The sequence below is a fragment of the Sus scrofa genome, chromosome 1 (assembly GCF_054392235.1).
Source record: "Sus scrofa isolate SSC_HxYL_T2T_F1_AM1 chromosome 1, Sscrofa_HxYL_maternal_Yorkshire_Landrace_v2.0, whole genome shotgun sequence".
Lineage (NCBI taxonomy): Eukaryota > Metazoa > Chordata > Mammalia > Artiodactyla > Suidae > Sus > Sus scrofa.
This window is the reverse complement of record NC_139383.1, coordinates 215,923,824-215,950,070: the sequence shown is the minus strand read 5'-3', so window position 1 is coordinate 215,950,070 and position 26,247 is coordinate 215,923,824. Positions and strand designations below refer to the sequence as shown.

Below are 26,247 nucleotides of genomic sequence, written 5' to 3'. Positions count from 1 at the left end.
AGCTATTTGGTGGGTGTTGGGGAGGGGAAGAGCTGCAGCAGTGTACTTGAAATCAGTTTCTGGATAATTCTGGATCCTGCTTGGAGAAACATTGGTAGGGAAGTGAGCCTGTGATATAAGGACAGTAAAGCTTGTTCTGCCTCTGCCTCTGTACTTGTTCTTCCATCACTGTCTCCACCAGCTTTGGAGGATCTAGTTTTTATCAGGAATTTATATCATGAAGAGTCAAAAAATGAGTTACTTCGTTTCTGTTCTCTAAGGGTCTTCAGTATAGTCTTTTTTAAAAATCTGGATAAAGTTTGTAATTTATTATCTTATTTTTAACAATTTTTATTTTTTCCATTATAGCTGATCTACAGTGTTCTGTGAATTTTCTACTGCACAGCAAGGTGACCCAGTTACACAAACATGTATACATTCTTTTTTCTCATATTATCATGCTCCCATCATAAGTGACTAGACATAGTTCTCAGTGCTATGCATCAGGACTTCAGTATAGTCTTAAAGATGCCCGTAGACCCTGGTTTAGTAGCTACATGACTTCCAGTGGGTTACTTTGAAGCTTACTGAATGTAATCTAGATAATACATTCTGCCTCCTCTTCAGGATTGTTGGGAAAACCAGTTGAAAATCAGATGACTTCCCACAGTCTTAGGAAATGTTATTTTACCCTGCCCACATTAAATGTGCTTTCCAAAGTGGCTAATCTAAATAAGATTCTAGACGCTAGAGTTAAAATATTATATATGTGAGTTAATTACTTCTAGATGGTATTAACTATTTCCAATCAGTGTTTTTATGACCTGTCAGACTTAGGGCAAATTACAAATACTCATAAGGAACAAGCATTTACCTGGAATATAAGGTTAAGCTGTTGGGGTCAGATACATGTTGTTCCCAGAATATCTGAAAATTTTAATGCCCTTGCGCTTATTAATATTTGAAGTATAATACTATGTAAAGAATCCTAAAAAGAATTCTTTATTTCTTATTTCACCAGCATACAATAAACTATGAACCATATATCTTTTTAATGAGTTTTAATAAGAATTTCTTTTTATTTCTGTTACTTACTTGCAAAAACCTCCATATTTTTTAATATATTTAGTATCCTATTTCTAAAGTTGTTGATGTCTGAAACAAACCAAGTTATCATAGACAAGGTAGATATGAATTTGTAGTTTATCAGTAGAAGGAAAAATGTTTTGGTTTGCTCTGCTTGGCTCTGAAATTATTTTTAGCATCTCTTCTCACAAAAAAAATTTACTTGTGCGAGGACAGCATAGCAGAGAGGATATCTTGAAAATGAACTAACTGCATGATCTCCTGTCTCTTCAGAGTGGGGAGAGAACCCAAGAAACAAGAAATTACCTTTTTAGCATTCTTTTGATACTTGAGGTAAAATGAGATATGAGGAAATGTGAGAAATAGACAAAGGAGTTAATATTTAGTTTTCTAAATTAAACTTAAAAAAGAAAGAACTTGAGTAAAGATATAAAGCTATCTAAACTGGTAGTTCTTTTTTTTTTTTTTTTTTTTTTTTTTTTTTTTTTTGTCTTTTTGTCTTTTTAGGTTCACACTGGCAGCATATGGAGGTTCCCAGGCAAAGGGTCACATAGGAGCTGCAGCTGCCCACCTATCCCACAGCCATAGCAATGCAGGATCTGAGCCGCGTCTGTGACCTATACCACAGCTCATGGCAATGCCAGATCCTTAACCCACTGAGCAAGGCCAAGGATTGAACCTGCATCCTCATGGATACTGGTCAGATTTGTTAGTGCTGAGCTACGTCGGGAACCCCTACACTGGTAGCTCTTAATCTATGAGTCATAGTGTCCATTTGTAGCATGACCCTTCATAGATAATCCATCAAAATGTGATCAATAATTGCTGCATTGTCTTTTAGAAGAAACATTTTGGCGAGATTGAGTGGCAGTGTGTTACTGAGCAGGGTCTAGCTGTGGCAAATAGGAGATGGGAAGTTTCATTGCAGATCACACTGGTAACAAAACCAGATCTGTGTCTCAGGCCACATTGGCTCTGCCTTTCTGAATCCTTTAGCTCTTTTTCGTGCTACCTTGCATTCTGCACCTCCCTTCCACTAGCTGAGGTTGTCACTTTGGTTAGACTGTGTGACTTTTGGTTTTGGCCCCTTGAGGCCAACCTCTTATTTGACTTAGGAAATTAGCATTAAAATAGCCACATACACTGGTTTCCATGAAACTAGACAATTTCCTCGTTTCTTTTAGGGTTCAAAAGTAATACATATTCATTCTGAAAAATATAAACAAAAGAAAATTTTAATGTGTTATTTTCTACTTCTCAAAACTTGAGATTGTTTTAATATTTTGAGAACTTAATCTTCTCTTCCAATCTTTTTCTGTACATATATTTGTAAGAATTAGTATCATACGGTTATAAGCCTGCCTTGTTTTCACTTTACAACATAGTAATGAATATCTTTTCTATCATTTTAAATGGTTGCTCTGTGTTCCATTAAATAAAGGCATAATGTTTTACTTAACCAGTCTGTAATTTTTTTCCCTTAGTTGTTAGGAAAGTTTCTCTTACATTTCCCAGTACTGCTCTAATTCAAGTAAAGAAAAAAAGTGTATTTTCATGTGGGATTACACATGTGTGCACTTATATACATGTTCTTCACCGTGTATTTGTGGCTTTGACTACTAGTAGGAAAATTGGGACAATGAACTAGGGGCTTTACAGAGAACCTGGTGCTGATATCAGTAGTAATGCTGGGACCTTCTGCCTGTGTGATCATAGATCATGAACTCTGTGGGCTGAGTGAGGTAGAACCAGGAACCCATCTCTCTGCCTGTCTGCATGACTAATAAAGGTTAGCACTATGATTACAATTTTAACTAACACTTAAAGCACTCATTGAGTGCTTCACACCTGGAAACTTAATCTTTACCACCATCCTATGGAGGGCATGCCCCCTCAAATACAGCCTTAAAGAGGATATTTCATATTACAAAAATGTAGTTCATACTTAACTGGGAAAAAGAACAAATTTTATCTTCTTTAAAAGTCTACATTATGAAAGTTGTAGGCCTCTTGAGGGGTTCCCATCATGGCTCAGTGGTAAGAACCCATCTAGTATCCATGAGGACGCCTGGGAACTTCCTTATGCAGCAGGTGTGGGCCTAAAAAGACAAAAAAAAAAAAAATCTCTTGAAGAGGGATGGTGAGCAGCACTGCAGAAGTTGGTGACTTATCTGCACTGATGCATCTTTGATGTACTAATTGTTGCTGCAGTGAGCCCATCAAGGGAAGAAAGCAGTAGAGGCAGCAACTAGAAAAAGCACTGGAAAATATAAATACTTTAATAATACTTATTTTAAAATGCTCTAATTAAGATGGACCAGGAATTCTGACCCTTTCAAAAGGGGGGAAAAAGTAAAGTACAAATGAACGGATGGTCTGCAAGGAGTTCGTAGTCAGTGAATCTCTTACCTCTGGTCAAATGAAATGTAGCCCCAAGATGCATGTAGAATATTTGTAATTACAGCCAAGGATTCATACTCTCCCAGTTTCCACATCCACTTGTAATCTTTTTTCAGATGAGAAATCTGAGAGTATTGAGAAGGTGAAACCTTTGCCTAAGATGATCCAACTAGGAAGTGGAAGGATAAAACTCAGAATGTGTGGCTTTTCAGGCTTCCTTTATCTATTTAAGTTAATCTCAGACCTGTTCTGTACCTGCCACGACAAGGCAGATGTGATTATGAAAATCTTCTATTCGGTGAGATTTTTTAGTTTCCACTTTTAGCAAATGACAGTTTTTCCTGTATGCAGTACCAACTTGAAGGTTCTCTTAGATGTGTAGCTCTTATTCTCCCTAAGCCAAACTAGAGCTTGTGGAATATGGTTAATATCCATTATTCAAGAGAGAACATTTTATCCGTGTCATCATGAGCATTCATTTCCTGTTGAAAATACATCTGTTTTGTTTTCTATTTGTAGTTTAACTCTTTGGCTTTGGAGTGTGCCTTAAAATGTTGGCTTCCAAAAGTTCGTCCTGCTACCAAATGACTCATCAGAGTTTACACACCTCTGGGTTACTTCCCTTCGGTTATGTGGCAGCTGCCACTGCCACTTATTTTCTTTGTAAATTAGCCATTTCTCTTCTGTCCATAATTTATGTCCAAATCTGATGATAACAACTAAGCTTCCAGTAGCAAGCGGTAGGTGTAGGTGTATCCTAGGCACTCTGGATCTAATTACTGAGTTCTTGAGTGAGCTCATTATCTCAGCTTCATGGTACTCCTTGTCCTTTTTTTCCTTAGAGGTGTCTTTATCCATCCAAATCACCAGTACCTGATTAGTAAATTTGCTTCATTTGTAAAAGATCAACAGTATTCTACAGTAAAAGTGTGTTTAAAATACACAGAACACACAGGAACACACACACACACACACACACACACACACACACACACACACACACACACACACACCCCCAGTGTTTTCTGACAGCCAGAGTGAGCTTACTGCTGTGGTATAAATAAATGGTCTTTGTGGATTTCATTTGCATTATTTCTATACCACAATTTTCATAAGGTACCTTCGAAGTCCCACCTTAAACATTTCTTATCTTCTTGTGTAGATTAATAATCAGTATCCCAGGAGCCTTCTAGCATTTCTACTGACTCTGCTTACTTTTTTTTTTTTTACAAACACTGAAATCTTATATTTTTAATTTTAATCTTATATTTTTAATTTTTAATAAATCATATTTTTTACAAACACTGAAATATTACATTTTTAAATAGCAATGAGTAAATTCTCTGGTTGTCTCATATGATTAATCTCAGCTAACTTTTGCCTTTAATATCACCCACAGGGTGCATGTTTATAAGCAGTTAATAATTAATGACTTTTTTCTGGATATTAACAAATGAATATATATCTTTAATATATCATCTTAAATACAGAATGCCTCACTGGCAAGTCTGGTTGACAAATGTATCTCAGCAGTCTGTGAGACGAAAAGGATTTTAACTTCTCATAAACTTTCAAAACATGTAGATGAGAGGTTTTTAAAAGTTTGACTTTCATGATAAGGTAGGTTTTAGGTAAGCTCTTTTTAACACATGAGATCAGTGTTTTCTTCTTGTTTTCTCTCGGCATTACTCTAGTGAGATAATTCTTCTCCATTCCTCCTATATTTTCCTAAGGATTCCTGCTACCTATGAAGACCCTTCTCAAATGTATTTTTTTGAGACTCTCTCTCCCACAATCAACATTTCTATATCTTTTCCTGATTTTTTTCAGTGCTCTGGCCTCCACTGTTTTTGATGAGAAGTCAGGTGTTAATTTTATTGTAGTTCCACATTGAAACAAATTGTTTTTCTCTTGTGGTGATTTCAACAGTTTATCTTTATCTTTGGCTTTCAACATTTTGGTGAGTCTGGCTGTGGCTCTCTTTGAATTCATCCTACTTGAGTTCATGGAGCTTCTTAGAAGTATAGATGTGTGCATTTTGTGTTGTTTTTAAATTTGGAGTTTTCAGCCATTATTTCTTTGAATATATTTTTGTTCTGTTTTCTCTCCTTTCCTTCTGGTACTTAAAATGTGCACATGTTCTGTAGCTAATGGTGTCCCATCTTTCCTGAAGTTCTTTTTATTTTTTTCTCTTTTTTCCTTTCTGTTCTTTAGATTACATAGTTTCTATTTATCTGTTAACAAGTGTCCTTATGCCAATTCAAATCTACTGTACCACTGTTGTGAATTCTTCATTTTAGTTACTGTACTTTTTAATCTCAGAGTTTCTGTGTGGTTCTTTTTTTTTTTTTTTTTTGCAATTTTTCTCTCTTTATTGATATTCTTTATTTGTTAAGACATTGTCATCATACCTTCCTTCACTTCTGTAAGCATGGTTTCCTTTGCTCTTTGAACATATTTATGATGGCTGCTTTCAAGTGTTATTCTGGGCACCTGTAAGTTTTTATTGCCTTTTTTTTTTTTTCCTGTGTGTGGTCATACTTTTCTGGGTTTTGTCTTTTTTTTTTTTTTTTGAAAAGTGCACATTTTAGGTAAAATATTTAGCACCTCTGATTACTTTTATCCAGGGTCTAGTAGTTCAGATGTCTCCTCTCCATTCTCTACTGGGAGCATGCAGCACTGGTTAGGCACAAAGTTCTCCAGACCTTGAGGGATGAATATGATTTTATTTTTAAGCCTACCTTACTGACTTCTCCTAGTTTTAGGGTGGCTTGTTGTTTAGCCAGTGTTAGGTCAAAGATTGTGACTAAGCTTTTGGGTCAGTAAGGCTTCCATATTTTGCTGATGGATTGCTGTATGACATGGAATTTTTTTTTTCATGTCTTCCCTATGTCCCACTCTGGTTACTCCTGGATGTAACCAGGAGAGAGTGTAGCCTAAAGTATGCTTTCAGGCTTTAGGACCCTCAGGGTTGAGTGTGATTCCAGGAGCACTCTTTTTGGATGTCTCTTAGACTCTGTTAGGCTTACAGCTAGTCTGTCATTGAATTTTATGCTACTTATATCATGAGCTACTAGCCCCTGTGTAATTATTTGCTTGCTGCTATAGTCTGTATTGTTTTTGACAATGTCCTTAGGCATGAATTTCTCTTTACTATGTCCAAAATAAAACCAGTCTATTCAGGCAGTATGGTAGAGCTCTCTGTCAGTAGGGCCTGCCTGTTTTCCTGGGTGGGACCACTGTGCCATTACGTCAGAGCTTTGGGTGGGGACAGTTGCCCACTTGTCCCTAAGTGACAACCCCTCTCCCTAAGTAGACATTGTGTGGTGTCTTAGCTTGTTCCTCTCAGGGTGGAATCTGCCTGATGAGTGAGCTAGGATGGCTCACATGATGATTGGAGCCCCAGTGTTTTCTCAGCCTGTTTCTCCTGGGGCAGAGTCCTACCCTGCAAGTGGAAAGGGAATGGGGAAAGGATGTAGTCCTCTCTGCAGCACTTGCCCAGATTTGTGCTTCTTCAGTGCAGGGATAGAGGTGGAGGAAGAAGCATTGGCAGCCACACTTGCTCCTCTCGGGTGAAACCCTAGACCAGGAGCTGGGAAGAGGGGAAACCCTGTTCTTCACTGTGTATACTCAGACTAGAGCTTCCATCACCTCTTCTTTTCTGATTTTTCAAGGCTTTGCTCCAGGCTAAGTGACATTTAGCTCATCTGGCAGTTAATCCATTGTAGCTAAATGTGCTTCTTCCTAGGTTGTGGTTTCTTACATCTTTATATTCCTGTTGCTAGTACCTCAAATGCCACTTCATAGTGACTACTCAGTAAATGTCTGTGAAAGAATGAGTGGATGAATACCATATTTTTCAAGTGATGTGTTTATTTTTACTTGGGGTGATATATACAGGATGGCTTTGGCTGCTTGGGAGCTCTGCTTGGTCTGGAAATAGGTCTCCCCTCTGCTGACCCAACCCAGTCACAGTCAGCCAGAGTTTTTAAAAATAAAAGGAGTATGAAGAACTACCATATGACACGTGAGTAAGAAAAGGCAACCCAATAACAGAATCAATGTCAATAGCAACCACAATAACAACAAAAAAATAGGCACTTGGTAGGCACAGACAGTCCATGGAATAGGTATCCCAGAAGATCATTTAGTGTGAAAGGATGTTCACCTTCTCTAGTAAGCAGGAACATGGAAATTAATACAGTGTTGTAATGTAAATTCATAACCATCAGATTTGCAAAAATTAAGTCTGACAAAACTAAATACTGAGGAAGATGTGGAGAAATTGGAATTTTGGTACACTGCAAGTGGGGCTGTAAATTAGTATAACTACTCAAGAGAGTAATGTGGGAGAAACTAAAGAAGCTGAAGATTTCAGTATCCTTATGACACAGCAGTTTTACTTTAAGGCATACATCCTAGAGAAAACTCTTTCTCATGCAACAGGAGACACTCAGAGATGTTTGTTGCTGTACTGTTTATAGTAGTGAATAATGTAAAACAACCCAAGTATACATCACTAAAAGGATAAACAAATTTTGTTATAGTCTTACAGTGGGATGCTTTACAGCAAATAAAATGAAGAATGTATACATGTATGTGTAACTGGGTCACCTTGCTGTACAGTAGAAAATTGACAGAACACTGTAAACCAGCTATAATAGAAAAAATAAAAATCATTATAAAAAAATTTTAAAAAATGAATGGTCTGCCTCTATGTAGACTCTAGCAACATGTGTGAGTTTAACATGTAATAAGTTATGGAATGGTGTGTGCAGGTTGATGCCATTTATATATGTTAAAAAATGGTAGTCTTTATATTGTTTAGCATCTTATAGCACAAATATCAGCAAACTGTGGTCTGTAGGCCAAATGTGATGCTGGTCTGTGTTACAACAACCGACAAGCTAAGAATGATGTTTACATTTTCAAGGTATTCTAGAAAACAAACAGACAAAAGCAAGCAAGCTATGGCTTTTCTCCATTAACAGGTCAGATAGACACTCTAAGGGAAGCTTTGAACTCTGAAAGAAAATTTACTGTATAAAAGGGAGAGCGCTTTAATTAAAAAAAAAAAAGAATACGAGACAAGGAATGTATCGGATTGTCTTAGTCCATTTAGGCTGCTATAACAAAATACCACAAACTGGGTAACTTATAAATAACCCACATTTATTTCTCACAGTTACGGAGGCAGGCAGTCCAAAATTTGGAGTCTGGGGAGGATCTTCCTCCTGGTTCATAGATGACCATCTTCTCACTGTGTCCCCTATTGCAGAAGGGGCTCTCTGGGGTTTCTTTTATAAGGGCACTAATTAGTAGGCAGGGCCTTCCATGAAGATCTAATCATGGAAGGCCCTGCCTAATAATACCATCACATATGATCTAATCATGGAAGGCCCTGCCTACTAATACTATCACATTGGGGATTAAGATTTCAACATAGGGGAGTTCCTGTTGTGGGTCAGTGGGTTCAGAACCTGACTAGTATCCTGAAGATGTGGGATTGATCCCTGGCCTCATTCAGTGGATTAAGAATCTAGCAATGCTGCAAGTTGCAGCATAGTTTGAAGATGTGGCTCGGATCTGGCATTGTTGTGGCTGTGGCGTAGGCAGGCAGCTGCAGTTCTGATTTAACCCCCCGCCTGGGAACTTTCATATGCTGCAGGTGCTTCCCTAAAAAGACAAAAAGACCAAAAAAAAAAAAAAAAAAAGATGTAAACATAAGAATTCGGAAGGAAGAAAACATACAGTCTATATAGCACTGACCATCTAGTCCTGACCTAGGTCTACTTGCCACTTCACTAAACAAGTCTGCTGCCCCCTACTTAACTAGAGTCACAACCTCTCAGCCCACCTCCAGCCTTTAACTAGAGTCACAGCTCTACCACCCCACCTCCAGCCTTTCTGTCCTGGAGTTTCTCCTGTGTTTTGGAATAGCTTTTCCTGAATATTGCCTGGCCTATCTGGAGGCAGCTTTCCACCAGTGGAAATATGAATCAGATGATTGCACAGTTTCCCACCCATCCAAGGAACAATACCGAGATGTATTCTACACAGTTCCTCACAGGCACCCTGGCAGGATCCAGCCACATTACCTAATGGCAGCTGACTTCAGCACACAGTCTTCTTGGCCTTGCCTTTCCCCATCTCACTCTTCCTGCTCTCTCATTATGCTTGCTAGAACCGCTATCCAAATAAAGTGCTCCCCTTTCTTCCATGACCCAGGCTCTACTTTGGGAAGCTTCAAAACTAAGGCAGGAGTTCCTGTTGTGGCGCAGTGGTTAACGAATCCGACTAGGAACCATGAGGTTGCGGGTTCGGTCCCTGCCCTTGCTCAGTGGGTTAACGATCCGGCGTTGCCGTGAGCTGTGGTGTAGGTTGCAGACACGGCTCGGATCCCACGTTGCTGTGGCTCTGGTGTAGGCCGGTGGCTACAGCTCCAATTCGACCCCTAGCCTGGGAACCTCCATATGCCGCAGGAGCGGCCCAAGAAATAGCTAAAAAGACAAAAAAAAAAAAAAAAAAAAAACTAAGGCAGATATGTGGTCCTGGTGCATAAGAGAAGAAAACTACCATTAGAAGGAGAGTGACATTGTGGGACGGGGGGTGCAGCAGGGGGATGCAGAAAAGGAGCCTTAATTATATTTTTACATGTTAGTTATTTATAAGTTTCTATAATAAATAGGGCAAAAGGTTAGCTTTTTAAAAACAGAGTCATGTACAGATGTTTTTACATTTTGGAGTTTGAAGTAATAAACTTGGTTTCTTGGTGAAAATAGTCTTCCTCTTTCAGTTTTTCTTCAGGAACCTGTTTCTTGTGGTGCTTAAAATCCAACTTCTACCTTGGCATATTCATCATACCTTTTTGAGTGAAATTTATTCATTAGATAAATGAAAGAAGGACATCTATATTTAAGTAGTAGAGAATATACATCAGAGTAATTAAATTGAAAGAGACTTTCCCTTCATTTTCCCCCCAGTACTTCATAGGATAACTTTTTCCTCCAATAACAGTGATGTGGAAAACTTCTGCTAAGCTCTAGATGACAGGTGGAACATGCTTGAAGTCAGGAAGTATTATGTAAGAGTAGATGGTAATTCACTCCAGAGAAACACAATTTGCAGGAAATTATCAAATAACTCATTAGGAACATGTCTTTTAGTTTCCAGAAAATTAAGTCCTCCTGTGGGTTTCCATGCACTGTGTAGTGACGTGAACTGAAACCAAAGGACAACAATAAGAACACAATTGTGTTCTCTAAGCCTCCTTAGAGAGCAAGATGTTTGTATTAGCAAATTTGGGACTTGATGCAGGCAAGACTTCTTTCAAAGAGAAGCCATATGTTCTTTGGTACATGCCACAATTGTGACAGTCACGATTCTGTGGTCTGGCAAATGAAAGAAAAATGTTGTGTAGCCCTCAGAGCAGGGATGAAACCTCTTCTTAGAGTAGCATCCTTTTGAGATGCCCAGTTCTCCTTTGGCTGAGTGGCTTTGTGCTAAGTATATCTAGCATGAGGTTTTAAAATCGTCAATCCTTTCCTTTTACCCTTATTGCTCTTAAGATGAAGGCCTTCATTTGTTTCAAAAGGGCGTGCAGGGTTTGACTCCTGCCAGCAGCTCCAACTTTGTTTTGGGCACTTTTTCCTTCCTTCTCTAATCTTCATTCACACTGGGCTCCTGAGGGAGCCATGCTTATCCAGTGTACCCCAGGGCCTTTGCACATCTCCCTCATGGTTTCTTCAGTGCTTGGCATATAAAAAGCATTCAGTAAATATTTTCCAGATGAATGAATGATAGATATTATAAAGTAGGCAGATTCTAGGTGGTGAAAGAGGAAATGTTGTGGTGGGCAACAGGCTATAAAAAGGCACCACTTTTGACTGTCTTGTCTAATCGCCAATGTTTTAAATGTGTATTGAGTAGGCCAACTCTTGCTTTCACCTTACTTTCTTATTTTCTCCATATTGATATCAACAATCATGCTGCCATATTATAGCAATAATAATAATGATGATGCTGTTTAAGGTACTGCTGGTCAAGAATGTATCCAGAGGTGCTGTGCCTTTATCCACTTTCTAACCTTCAGATTTCAAAATACCACTAGAGGAGTATTTTGAAGGAAAGAAGAACAGATAAATCCAGTGATTGTTCAGGGGAATGACATCAAATAGAATTGAAATAGGAATAAAATAAGCAGACCAAATTAATGCATAGGTTGGTGTACTGTTCCACTGCCTTCTTATTAGCTCATATGTTACAGGCAAACCACATGCCAGGACAGTGCTGGGCACAGGGGAACAGAGATGAACAAGACCAAGATCTGTGCCCTTCTAGGAACTCTAAAATTTTGAAGAGGCATTCAAGTAGATGATGTTAGTACAAAATACAAGCTAACAGGTGCTGAATAGAGTTAGACCCAGTGTTACTAAACCAAACTTGGGTCTGTTTGCCAGATGTGCGGCAAAGACAATTTATTACCAGGTTGTGGTGAAGGAAGTACAGCGTTTCTTGCAGGGCCAAGCAAGGAGAATGGGTAGCTCATACTTAAAAGAATGTTCTTAGAGAAGGGTTTTTAAAGACAAAGTGAGGGAGAGGGCCTAGGTTATATGATTAGCTTGTGTACAGTTCTCTGATCAGAGGGTGGGTAACCATGTGGGGTCACAGGGGTGAGCATTATCAGTCCTAAGGCTCCAGCCAGTCTGGGGGCTATGATAATTATGGACATCATGTAGTTAACTTCTTCCACCAGGTAGAGGTTTTAGTTTCTGCAAAATAATCCAAGATTATAGCTCAGGGTATTTGAGGAAGGACTAAGAGTTCTTGACTTTGTTTTATGGCTAACCGATTATTTATTATTATTATTATTATTATTATTATTATTATTAGCCATGCCCAGATCATGTGGAAGTTCCCAGGCCACAGAAGTAACAATACCAAATCCTTAACCTGCTATGCCACCAGGGAGCTCTATAACTTAATATTATTTTGTCTTGATTGACTATTTTGTATCTGCATTTTCTCATTTTTCTGATTAAATTTGTTCTTTGGAACTTGGGGAAGGCCCAGGAGGCAAAAGGTTTCTACAAACAAGAATCAGGTAGAGGACACAAGCTTGAGTCTGTCCCTGGGATGGGCCTGCAGGATCTTGCTCAGTTTCAGCAGGGGCTGTGCAAGCACAGAGGAATTTGGACATCTTTACAGGGGACGGTACAATTAACCTGGTGATGATTTGATTTAGCAGGCATATAGGCCAAGGAAGGAAGTTATAGATTTATTAGCAAAAGACAGTAAAACCTAATTGAAAGTAATTCTTGTTAGTTACCAAGAAAATGTTTATCAATGATTTTTTTTTTTTTTTTTAGCAATGGAAACAGTTGTGAAAAGCAAGTTAAATTTTTTAAAGAATTTTTCACACTTTAAAATATCCACTGGTGCTTCAGATGGGTATGTATTGATTATAGCTAACCCAAGTAGACCCTCTCTTGGAAAACAGGATTTTAATTGAGTGTGGGATTCAGGGGACCTGGGGTTTCAGTCCTTTCTCTTGTATGACCTGGCTGTCTGACCATAACACATCTGTTCATCTAGCCCCACATCCTCAGTGGATCCCATCCCACTCTTCAGCCTTCCCTCTAGCACACACAGGTACCTATGGGATGGTGTATTCCCATCCAAACACAAGTTTACTCCTGCAGTGCTTCTCTTCTGATGGGTGACCTGACTGCCTCTTATCTACAACCCTCATCCTAAATTGGAGCTGGAATCCTTCATTTTGCCAGAAGATCCCCAAACAAAAAACTGTAGTTCATAGGGTCATGAAACCATTCACTTTCCTCTCACATTCTCCTGTTTAACCTCAACTGGCTAATAACTCCCTGAACCATTATACCACAAATCTCCATGAGCTGATTTGATAAGAAAACTTAAAGAGATCATTTTGAAAAATGCATTCTCAGTATGGCATTGCATTCAGAAATTACCTAGTAATGAGTGCTTACAGGCACATTTTGCCTTTTAAAGGTCCTCATGTGGAATGATGTCATATATATATTAAGGACCCTCACACTTTTATTTGGCCTGTATTTGGTAAGTGTTTGTATCTTCCTTCTACCGTAAGTTAGTCCTGGATCGAAGTATTTTGGAAGCCTCCATCTTACAGTTGCCATGTCCATGATGTCCCCATATTACTCTTGGGTAACAGGGTCATGTGGTGGTGCTTATAGAGTAATGGCCCTAGTCCTTTGCACTGATGAATTGCTTTGCAGTTGACAAAGCACGTGCTCGGTTACCTTATCTAATCCTCACAACTGCCCTGTGAGGTGGCTTTGAATTATCCACATGTCAGAAAACTTGAGAGGTAAAATGATTTACCCAGGATTATCAACCTAGAAAATAACGCAAAATGTCCATCAGCTTATGGATGGGTAAACAAAGTGTGGTAGGGTCATGCAATGAACAATTATTCAGCCATAAAAGGAAAGAGGCACATACCACAACATGGATGAACCTGGGAAATATTATGCTAACTAAAAGAAGCCAGAAACGAAAGACCACAAAATTCTATGATTCCATTTACATGAAATGTCCAAAATAGGTAAATCCATAGAGGGAGAAAGTACATTAGTGGCTACAAGGGGGTGGGACATTGGCCTGAGTTGGGGGAAGGGGCTGAGGAGTGACTGCTGATTGGTGCAAGGTTTCTTTTTCGGTGTGATAAAATTGTTAAAAATTTGATTATTGTGATGATCACACAACCCTGCAAATATACTAAAAGTCACTGAATTGTATATTTTACTTATTTAATTTTTACTTTTTAATTTATTTTTATTATTTTTATTTTTTATTGTTATCTCCCCCAACACCTTTTTTTTCCCCCACTGTACAGCATGGGGACCCAGTTACACATGCATGTATACATAATCTTTGCTCCCATTGTCGAGCTGTGTTATAAGTATCTAGATGTAGTTCTCAGTGCTTCACAGCAGAATCTCATTGTAAATCCGTTCCAAGAGCAATAGTTTGCTTCCGTTGACCCCAAGCTCCCAATCCCTCCCACTCCCTCCCCCTCCCCCCGGGGCAAACACAAGTCTATTCTCCAAGTCCGTGATTTTCTTTTTTGTGGAAAGGTTTGTGCTGTATATTATATACCAGATATGAGTGATATCATATGGTATTTGTCTTTCTCTTTCTGACTTACTTCACTCACAGTGAGAGTCTCTAGTTCCATACATGTTGCTGCAAATGGCATTATTTCATTCTTTTTTATGGCTGAGTAGTATTCTATTGTGTATATATACCATGTCTTCCTAATCTAATTGACTGTCGATGGACATTTGGGTTGTTCCCATGTCTTGGCTATTGTGAATAGTGCTGCAATGAACATGCGGGTGCACGTGTCTTTTTAAGGAAAGTTTTGTCTGGATATATGCCCAAGAGTGGGATTGCTGGATCATATGGTAGTTCTATGAATAGATTTCTAAGGTACCTACATACTCTTCTCCATAGCAGCTGTACCAGCTTGCATTCCCACCAACATTGCAGGAGGGTTCCCTTTTCTCCACACCCCCTCCAGCACTTGTTATTTGTGGACTTATTAATGATGGCCATTCTGACTGGTGTGAGGTGGTATCTCATGGTAGTTTTGATTTGCAGTTCTCTAATAATCAGTGATGTTGAGCATTTTTTCATGAGCTTGTTGGCCATCTGTACATCTTCCTTGGAAAAATGTCTATTCAGGTCCTTTGCCCATTTTTCCATTGGAGTATTGGCTTTTTTGCTGTTGAGTTGTATAAGTTGCTTATATATTCTAGAGATTAAGCCCTTGTCCATTGTATCATTTGCATCTATTTTCTCCCATTCTGTAAGTTTTCTTTTTTGTTTGTTTGTTTTCTTTTTGGTTTCCTTTGCTGTGCAAAACTTGTCAGTTTGATTAGGTCCCCTTGGTGTATTTTTGCTTTTCTTTCTGTTGCTTTGGGAGACTGACCTAAGAAAACATTTGTAAGGTGGATGTCAGAGAATGCTTTGCCTGTGTTCTCTTCCAGGAATTTGATGGTGTCTTGTCTTATATTTAAGTCTTTCAGCCATTTGAGCTTATTTTTGTGCATGGTGTGAGGGTGTGTTAGAGTTTCATTGCTTTGCATGCAGCTGTCCAGGTATCCCAGCAATGCTTGTGAATAGATTTTCTTTTTCCTATTTTTATGTTCTTGCCTCCTTTGTCAAAGGTTAATTGATCATAGGTGTCTGGGTTTATTTCTGGGTTCTCTGTTCTGTTCCATTGGTCTGTCTGTGTGTGTTGGTACCAGTACCACACTGTCTTGATGACTGTGGCTTTGTAATATTGCTTAAAGTCTGGGAGAGTTATGCCTCCTGCTTGGTTTTTGTTTCTCAGGATTGCTTTGGCAATTCTGGGTCTTCCGTGGTTCCATATAAATTTTTGGATTGTTTGTTCTAGTTCTGTGAAAAATGTCATGGGTAATTTGATAGGGATTGCACTGACTCTGTAGATTGGTTTTGGTAGTATGGCCATTTTTACAATATTAATTTTTCCAATCCAGGAGCATGAAATATTTTTCCATTTCTTTACATCTTTAATTTCTTTGATTAATGTTTTATACTTCTCAGGGTATAAGTCCTTTACTTCCTTGGACAGGAGTATTCCCAGACATTTGATTTTCTCTGGTGCAATTTTAAACGACATTGTATTTCTGTATTCCTTTTCTAATATTTCATTGTTAGTATAGAGAAATGCAACTGATTTCTGAATGTTAATCTTATATCCTGCTACTTTTCTGAATTTGTTGATCAGTTCAAGTAGTTTTTGTGCGGCGTCCTTATGGTTTTCTGTGTATATTATCATGTCATCTGCATACAGTGACAGTTTTATCTTTTCTCTTCCTCTTTGGATGCCTTTTATTTCTTTTGTTTATCTGATTGCTGTGGCTAGGACTTCCAATACTATGTTGAATAACAGTGGTGAGAGTGGGCATCCCTGTCTTGTTCCAGATTTTAGTGGGAAGGCTTTCAGCTTTTCTCCAATGAGTATTATATTTGCTGTGGTTTTGTCATAAATGGCTTTGATTATGTTAAGGAATGTTCCCTCTATACCCACTTTTGTGAGAGTTTTTATCATGAATGGATGTTGGACTTTGTCAAATGTTTTTTTATGCATCTATTGATATGATGCAAACCTCTGGCTAGACTCACTAAGAAGAGGAGAGAAAGTACCAAATAAACAAAATTAGAAATGAAAAAGGAGAAATCACAATGGATACTGCAGAAATACAAAAAAAATGAGAGAATACTCTGAATAATTAGATGCCAACAAATTTGACAATCTGGAAGAAATGGACAACTTTCTAGAGACTTAGAGCCTGCCAAAACTGAATCAGGAAGAAATAGACCAACTGAACAGACTAATCACTAGAAATGAATTTGAATACATCATAAAAACACTCCCTACAAATAAAAGTCCAGGACCAGATGGCTTCACAGGCAAATTCTACCAAACATTCAAAGGGGAACTTATACCCATTCTCCTTAAACTTTTTCAAAAGGTTGAAGAAGGAACACTCCCAAAGACATTCTATGATGCCACCATCTCCCTAATTCCAAAACCAGACAAAGATACCACCAAAAAAGAAAACTATCACCCCATGTCTTTGATGAATACAGATGCAAAAATTCTCAACAAAATTTTAGCCAACTGAATCCAACAACATATCAAAAAGATCATACACCATGACCAGGTGGGATTCATACCAGGTTCACAAGGATGGCTCAACATACGCAAATCAATGTCGTACACCACATTAACAAAAGAAAAGTAAAAAACCATATGAACTGTATATTTTAAATGAGTGAACTTTGTGAAATGTAAATTGTATCTCACTAAAGTTGTTGAATTTTTAGTTCATTTTTCTTTCCTCTAAACCTTGGAGCTTAAGGAAAGTAACTTTCAAACAACTACCACCAAGTCCCTGACTTGATATATATTTGGCTTCACTTTTCTCTGTCATGAAAAGAGGTGCCTAGCTTCTTCTTAACAGTCTGTTACTTCTAAATATTCCTCCATCTCTTCCTGTTATGTCTAAATTGAATAAATAAGAGGACAGCCACTCAGAGTCCCTGTGTCTAGCACCTACTAATCACTAGCTGCCATCAGCACATTAATAAGCCTGAGAAACATTCAGAAGACAATAGTCTTTCCTGCGTTCTTCCCATAGTTTATTTTTTGGCATTTTTTCATTAGAGCTTTAAGCAGTCAACTCATCCAAGAGTAAGTCTCCCACATATTTGAAAGGCACTGAGCAGAAACTTGAAAGGAAGCCGTTAGTGCCAGTTTGGAATGCTGGATAGTATTTAGAGCCTGTCCCCAACTTGATGTACAACCTTAGAAATGCTAACCCTATAGAAATGCCAAATATTTTCCCATATATATATTTGTGTTTATATAAGTATTTTGTGTGTGTGTGTGTGTGAGAAATGTAACTGTTGGTACAAAATTGACTGAGGCAGTAGGAAAAGGGACAATAAAGTAAGTAGCTTTTTTCCCACCTTGAAAGAATATCAGGAAGGAAGGAGCCAGATTAGCCCTGAGGTACAGGATGTAGTGACATGACTGAATACTCTAGCTGTATTGTGCTCTAGCTGTTAGAGCAGCCTTGCCTGTTACATATGCCCTGCAGCACTAATACTAGAAGTGGTGGGTAAAAAGCAAACCAGGAATTTGTATAGTTGGGAGGGAGGAGAGCCTTCTTCACTTCTTCTCTCACTTCAGCCAGAGCCTGGAAGATGTGAGTCTCCAGACCCCGCTGCAGTGTGGGCAGCTGACCTTGAAGCTTGGGGTGGAACAGGGATGCAGCTGTCAGTGCTCAGCCTTCTCAGGCGGTGATGGGATGCTTAGCATTCAGGAAATTCTGCCCAGGTTGTAAATGAAATCTACATCTGTATCTGCCTTGTCACCAAAGTGCTTTTAACATTTTTAGTTCAAATGATAGAATTTCTATAGATATGAGTTATCAAACTTGATATCTCATACAGGAATCCATTGTTCTGAGTTTTGTGTTCTTATTCTTTGTTCCCAGTTTAATTCCTCTCAGTGGGTCAGAGATTTACTGTGTAAGATGATGGGTCTGGTACCTTTTCATTGAATGCCAAGTGGTTGTCTATTCACTGTCATGCCTGTCTCTAGGTCTCCTCCTTATTGTTATTTAAGGTGAAGTTTATGATTTATTTTTGCAGTGTAGAGCACAATGCTAGCTTCCTTTGGCTTAGGAAGAGAAGAGCGTTTACCTCAGGATAGAGCTTGGCTGCCACACATGATGACATAAAATGCTATATAGAGAGCTGTATTGATGTGTGAAATACTTGTAGGAAGTCTCAAGTGTCTTCAAATACCCATTTGACTTTCACTTTGTCCCTTTTTGCTTTCTGCAAAACTGAAGTGTCTACCTTGAATGGATGGATGAAGGCAGTCTAAGCACTAGTGATAGAAATGGAGCATATTCTGAGCTGCCTGCCCCACAGCTGGGACCCAGCAACTGTCAGTTAACTACTTTTCTTGGGCATCTCCTGCTAAAGATTATTTGTTGTCATTTTTTAAAAATTTTATTTTAAAAGGGGATTAGCATCAGAACAACCCTAATCTGAGAATATGGGGGTGCAAAGCTTTCATAGCATTTTCTCTTCAAACATTTTGCATGGTATTTTCTCTCTTCCTTCCTTTCCTTATTGTTATCTTATCGGTAAACTATAAATAGCACTCCAGCAGACAGAAATTGCATCAGTTAGGGTTCTTCAGAGAAACAAAACCAGTAGGATATGGAGGCAGAATTTTTCCTTCCTCAAAGGAATCTCAGTGTTGTTCTTAGCACCTTTTAAGTCGATTGGATAAAACTCACGACATTTTCAAGGATAATCTCCTTTGCTTAAACTCAACTGATAGTTGAATTAACTACATCTACAAAATGAATATCTTCGTAGCAACACTGAGATTAGTGTTTGATTGAATAACTGGTTACTACACCCTAGCTGAATTGACTCATCAAATTACCTATAATAAAAACAGACATCAAATAGACAAAACTGTAATTCAGAAAATACATGCACCCTGATGTTCATTGCAGCACTATTCAAAAATTCCAAGACATGGAAACAACCTAAATGTCCATCAACAGATGAATGGATTAAGATGTGGTGCATACATGGAGTGGAATACTCCTCAGCCATAAAAAGAATGAAATAATGTTGCATTTGCAGTTAGAGATGCAATTAGAGAGTCACATACTAAGTGAAGTAAGTCTGAAAGAGAAAGGCAAATATGGTATTATATCACTTATATATGGAACCCAAAATGTGGCTCAAATGAACCTCTCTACAAAACAGAAACAGACTCTTAGACATAGAGAGCAGACTTGTCGTTGCCAAGGGGCTGGGAGGAAATGGGATAGACCGGGAGTTTGGGGTTGGTAGATGCAAACTATTACATCTACAATGGATAAGCAATGAGGTCCTACTGTATAGCATAGGAAACTATATCCAATCTCTTGGGATAGAACATGATGGAAGATAGTATGAGAAAAATAATGATATATATAATATAATATATAATATAATATAATATAATATAATATAATAATATTGGGTCACTTTGCTGTACAGCAGAAATTGACACAATACTGTAAATCAACTATACTTTCATAAAAAATAAAATATTAAAAAAATAAATTCAAGAGTTCCCCTGGTTATATACCCTCCCTGTGCCCCATTTTGTGGATGAGGAAACAGAGGCCCAGATAAATTTGTGATTTCAGTTTACAAAAGAGAAAAGGGCTTCCCAGCATTTTGTCTTGAGTGAAAGCCTAGGGCTTCTTTCTCTTGCCTCGTTAGCTGAGTCATCAGGCATTAGATTCTAAGCCATTCTTTAACCAGGACTGAAATCCCAAATGAACCCTCCCCCCCCTTTTTTTTTCTCTTTTTGAGTTCTGGTTTTTTCTCAAGGAATTTTATGACTGAACTTTAAATAGAATGTAAAAAAATACTACATGACATATTTCTAGCCCCAAGTCTGAGTCTATTTTTAGCAGACACTGTCTTTTTATATTTTGTTACATTTTGGTGGCCTATTGCAGTGGACTCTGAAAGTGTATACATTTTTTTCCTCTTGTCAGAGATGGGAAACTTTATGGAAATATTATCCCCTGTTGTTAACCCTCCACTAAATAACCTCTTACTAGTGATGGGGCACTGGATTATTTGTGGGAGTGGAAAAATAGATAAGTGCTTGTTGAGTTTTATTTTACGTATTTTACATACTTAAATTTTTTTTATTTTTTATTTTTTGGTCTTTTTGCCGTTTTCTTGGGCTGCTCCCGTGGCACATGGAGGTTCCCAGGCTAGGGGTTGAATCGGAGCTGTAGCCACCAGCCTACGCCAGAGCCACAGCACCGTGGGATCCGACCTGCGTCTGTGACCTACACCAGACACAGCTCACGGCAACGCCAGATCCCCAACCCACTGAGCAAGGGCAGGGACCAAACCCACAACCCCATCATTCCTAGTCGGATTCGTCAACCGCTGAGCCACGATGGGAACTCCAGAATTTTTTTCTATAGTTGATGGTATAAATGATCTTTCCAGGGAGGGACTGAACCTGTGCATGATCCCTCTGTAATAAATCCTCCCACCTCCCCTCGGGGGGTGTATGTGAGTCATGAGCCACATAGTCCATGGGAAGTTCTCACTATGGCAAATGGGGCTTAGAAAATTATTACTTTTAACCCCAGAAAACCACACTAAGCTTGGAAACTTAGAACATCATGCTTGGAAACTTAGAACAACATTAGCATTTTCTCTATAGCATTTGACAAGGAATAAGAGGGACTGAAAGCTGGGAGAAGGGCTTCACTCACCTAAACTCATTTTAAAGGTTTGGCTTCAGATATTCAAAGAAAATCAGTCTTCATCCTGGTGAATTCTTGTGTGTGTGTGTGCCAGGGGTAGGTAGGTGGGTAGGAATCAGTAGTTTTTGTATTATGTAAGAGGAACCTTTAATTTTTCTTCACTATATAAGTTCTACTTGATAGTGAGAAATAGAGTTAGTGTAGTTAGCTCAATTAACTCAATTTAGACAGATTAAAAATGCCTTTACTCATTTTCTAAAAAAAATATGAAGTTTCTGGGTGGGAAAATAAATATAATTTTTTTTTGAAATTCACTTTCAAAACATCTTGGCATTTAAGCATTCCAATTTAATGACAGCTGAGAAAATCTAGTGTGAAACCTATATCCCATAAAGTGAATCCACCCTGTCTTTCATACATGGGAATACCACCATCTGGAAAAACAAGATCTATTTGTATTCAGCCAGATACCAAGAAAATACTGCTGTAATTTTGACCTTTCTATTTCCTTCTAGATATTGAGTATGCCATCCAGTATTATCATTTTACCCTTTAGTGCCTTACTAATGAATAATAATTAAACAACTTTCTTAAAGAGACAGAATATGGGATGCTTTCATTTAATAGCATATGTGATATATTTCTACAAATATTGGGAACACAGTATTTTTATTTATTTATTTATTTATTTATTTATTTATGCCTGTTGACAGAAAAAAAGATAGGATACTTTACAGGGGATATAAGATGTTTAGAGAGGAGATACAGAACCAGTTAAGGGTCCTCCTTTATTTTGGTCTTAGAATAATTCATTGAAGTACTTTTTTTTCAATTGACAGTTGTCTGCTCTGCAAGCACTATGTTAGGTACTGCACTCTCAGAGGTTTTCAAGCAAAGAAATATGTAATGTGATTCCCATCTTTTGCATCTTACAATTCAGATGAGTGAAAGTTCTCAGCAATTTGCCTTATCAACTGTCTAGTTCCAAGGAGTCCAGCAGAGAATGTGTTTCATTATGAATGCAAAGGAGATCTAGTAACTTCCAGCTAGAGTGGGCAATCAGGATGAAGATAGAGAAGGTGAAATCTGGGTGGGCATCTTGGATAATTGGTAGGATTTGAAAATGAGAAGAGAGAAGTGGGTCCAGGTATAAGGCAGAAGGAATTAACACAGCGTATTTGGAGGATGGCAAGGAAACCTAGCTTTGTATAATGAATGATGAGACAAAGCTGAACAAAAATGAGGACATTAGGTGGGAAATAACTTTGCAAGTCTGATGATTTTCAAGGACACCTTTAGAAAAGGCATTTGTAGATACAGTAGTTGGATCTTTAGTGTTTGATTGAAATGCAGCGCAGGGAAAAATCAGAGCTGCAGCTAGAGGATGGAATGTCTTTTGCCTAGAGGTGACAGTTAATGCGGGGGAGGATGAGTCATTGTTGGAAAATGTGCCGCATCCTTTGGGCTGGGAACAGTGGTCATTTATTTAAGCCATCTCCTGCTGCTTGTTCCCTTGACATTTTTCTTATTTGGCATATAAAAAAAGTCCATCATGAGACACACTACTGCAGACTAAGAATTAAGGATTTTAATTTAAAATATGACTTGATTATATTCTTTTCTTTTTTAAAGTTGTGCCTTTTGAAAAACCATCCCTGAGTGAGGTAACCAGCCTTGTTTGCATTACTTAATGTCTCTGTTCAGCCGTCTTAACATTAATATTTACAAAATTATATTGTACTTCAGTGCACAAATCTTCACTGAGTTCTTGTTGTGAGGAATACAATAAAGAATAAGATAGAGGAAGGTGAGATTTCTGGGTTAAGTTAGACAAGACTATGTGGAGAGTGTAATAGAAAGTAAAATTAGAAGCATTTGCTGTCAGTGTTGTGCTTCATGGGTACAATCGGGGATTTTGAACAGAGGGATTGTTTTTAGATGGAACAGGCAGACATATTGACTCATTTATACTGTTTTAACTTTTGCTGATGTTTATTTAAATAAATTTCTCAGAAAGCAGGCATATTAACTAAAGTACAGTAAACAACATCAGAAAACAGTCATACTATGAAATCTTGGTTTTAGGAACCACCTCACTGTAAAATAGTAGGGCAAAACTATTCTTAAATAAATGGTACTAGTTAAGGAAGATAAATCTTCTTGTTGGCCAGATGATCTCAGAAAGCCTGTCCTCCTCAGCTCGACGCATACACAAAAACAATAGCAGTTTTAGTAATGTTATTTAAAGAACGGAAGGAGAAAATGTTTGCCAAATTCCTAAGGAAAGAGAAGGTTGTTATTTAGCACATTGTTTAATTCACTGCCTTGATAGATCCTTTGTGACTTGAAAAAAATAGCCTAGTATTTAAAATGTGGACATCATTTTAAATATTCTTTTTTTCGGAGTTCCCGTCGTTGCGCAGTGGTTAACGAATCCGACTAGGAAACATGAGGTTGCGGGTTCGGTCCCTGGCCTTGCTCAGTGGGTTAAGGATCTGGCGTTGCTGTGAGCTGTGGTGTAGATTGCAGACGCGGCTCGGATCCCGAGTTGCTGTGGCTCTGGCATAGGCCGGTGGCTACAGCTCCAATTCAACCCCTAGCCTGGGAACCTCCATATGCCGCGGGAGCGGCCCAAGAAATAGCAAAATAAATAAATAAATAAATAAATAAATAATAAATAAAATAAATAAATAAATATTCTTTTTTTTTCTGATGAATCTAATTAGATAAGAAAATTTTATATCAACCAAATAATCAGACCATGACCAGTATCTAACTATTAGCCTCATTCAGTGTATTTGATGAACTGTTTCTCTCAGAGCAGCTCACATGTCAGCTTTTGTGGAGAATAGAAAGATTCATGTTTTCTCTTTCTCCCTGCCTTCCCCTCTCTCTCCCTCTTCCTCCCCTCCCCACCTCAAGTACTTAAGCCAAATAGTTAAAGCCAATGGAATTATGACTTGGTCTCTATGTGAGCTACCAGGACTAGTTCTAAATTACTAATGGCCGCTGTGATCCTATTTGGTATCCCATTTGATACAGTGAGCCAGCAACTGTGGTACTAGCTTGTCGATGGATGCAAAAGGCAGGGGAATTAAAATTACTTAGTTGAGCAATATGAGATTGAAAATATAATATAAACCCTGGTGAAGGTCATATTTTATTCCTTAGAGATGGTCAAAATGTAAATAACCCAAGGTTACCAGGATTCTCTGTTATTGTAAATAGAGACATTTCTCAGCTATTTGATTTTTGTGACACTTTTGCAAATGAAAATTAAATATCTCATTTATGGGTCATGGAAAGGGTATATGTAGATTGTCTTTGACCAAAATTGGTCTTTGGCATATAGTGAGCTCCCTGACATCAAAGACATTCTGTAGCCTATGTTTTTATTGTGTGTGAGTTCAACAAAATTAGTTTTCCTGCCCAAATTGTACAAAAAACCCCACATACTTCAAGAAGAACAAGAAGGGCTTAAATATGCTGTAACTGCCATCACTTAGCAAAGTGAAAGGGAGGGAATCAGTGTAAAAATTATAGTAAAAAGTTGTTTGATGCTAGGGAAAAGTTGATATTACTTACCTTTATGTTCCCTTCCATGCCTGATTTTCTGTAACTCAAACCTGAACATGTAGGTTAAATTACTGGTACTTGGAATCCCACTTGGAGGTTCCAAACTGAATTCTAGGGCCTTCAGACCCCCATTTCTGGCTTGGTAAACATCTTTAAGAAAGCGGAAAAAAGAAGCTGATTGCTGGGCCAGATCACAGCTGAGACAGGCTTTAGGTTAGGTGATTGTGATGCTAGACAAAGCCTAGATCTGTGCAGACTGTTGCAGTAATTGGAGCCAGCATCACTCAGCATATGGCTTAAGTGAGAGAGAGGGCTGATGTCAAGGACCACCGGGAATTAAACCAGTGAATCGAACTCTGGCTATCTTACAATTTGAATATAAAGGAACTTCTGACAGTAACAGCCAGCACCACGGACAGCTCTTCAGTGCTGTGGTGCAAACACAAAGCTACCTAGGGTTCAGCTTGGGAAAATTGCCTTACAGGTCCTGGTTCTTCCGCTTCCTAACTAAAGATTCCTACCATGGACAGACAGTTTAATTTCTCTGACTCTCAGTTTTATCATTCAGCAAAAGAATAATATGCTCCATGTTCTTGTACACATACTAGATGATAAATTGCAAGTGAAAGTATGCATCGTTTGTACAAATTAAAGATGTGAATACTGTTTTTATTAATGTTTCATTTTTAATCATTGAACTTTTTCTACCTAATATTATATTATGTTAATGAAAATTGCTAGATTCTTCTCAAGTGTAAAACAACAATTAAAGAAATTGATGGAAAAGACCAGGGTACTTAAGCAGATATACAATTTATTGGTAAGAGAGGGAATTAAGATATATTGCATGTCTCATAGGTTCAGACATGGGTTCTTATATTCATTATGCCATTTAATTTGAATAACAATTCTGTGTGCTAGCAAAGAGCAGAGAAATCAGTCCATGCCATGCCCTTCCATCACAGCGTATTCCTTCTGTTACTGCTGATGGGGTGAAATGATTGACATCTAAGCCAAAGTGGTGATAGAACTCAGACATTTGGCTTTCCCAACAGTGATCTCTTTTAAAGGTTTTCCTTATGGAAGAAAGCAGGAGTGAAAGAGAGAAAAAGGGTAAGGAATATATCTCAGCCCCCAACAAGGGGTTATGAGAGTTTCCATGTCCAGAATGTGGATCCATGTATCTTGGGTCCCTTTTAGAGGAGGTGAGACAAGCTCACTGGGATGACCCAGATTCTTACTGAGGTTTCTGCAGGTACGACCATGGTGGGGAAGCTCTATAAAGACCCTCAACCCAGTG

General features: G+C 38.3%; 1 protein-coding gene across 7 annotated transcripts in view; it reads left to right on the top strand.

Annotated features, from left to right (window-relative positions):
* Positions 1–26,247, top strand: part of SH3GL2 (SH3 domain containing GRB2 like 2, endophilin A1) — a 203,441-nt gene that overhangs the window by 124,476 nt on the left and 52,718 nt on the right. The window contains exon 2 of one of the 7 annotated variants that reach the window (XM_084984515.1): positions 12,834–12,915. The exons of the other annotated variants lie outside the window; for them this stretch is intronic. The gene's annotated coding sequence lies outside the window, so the exon portion shown is untranslated. The remainder of the gene's footprint in view (positions 1–12,833; positions 12,916–26,247) is intronic. 7 annotated transcript variants of the gene reach the window in all.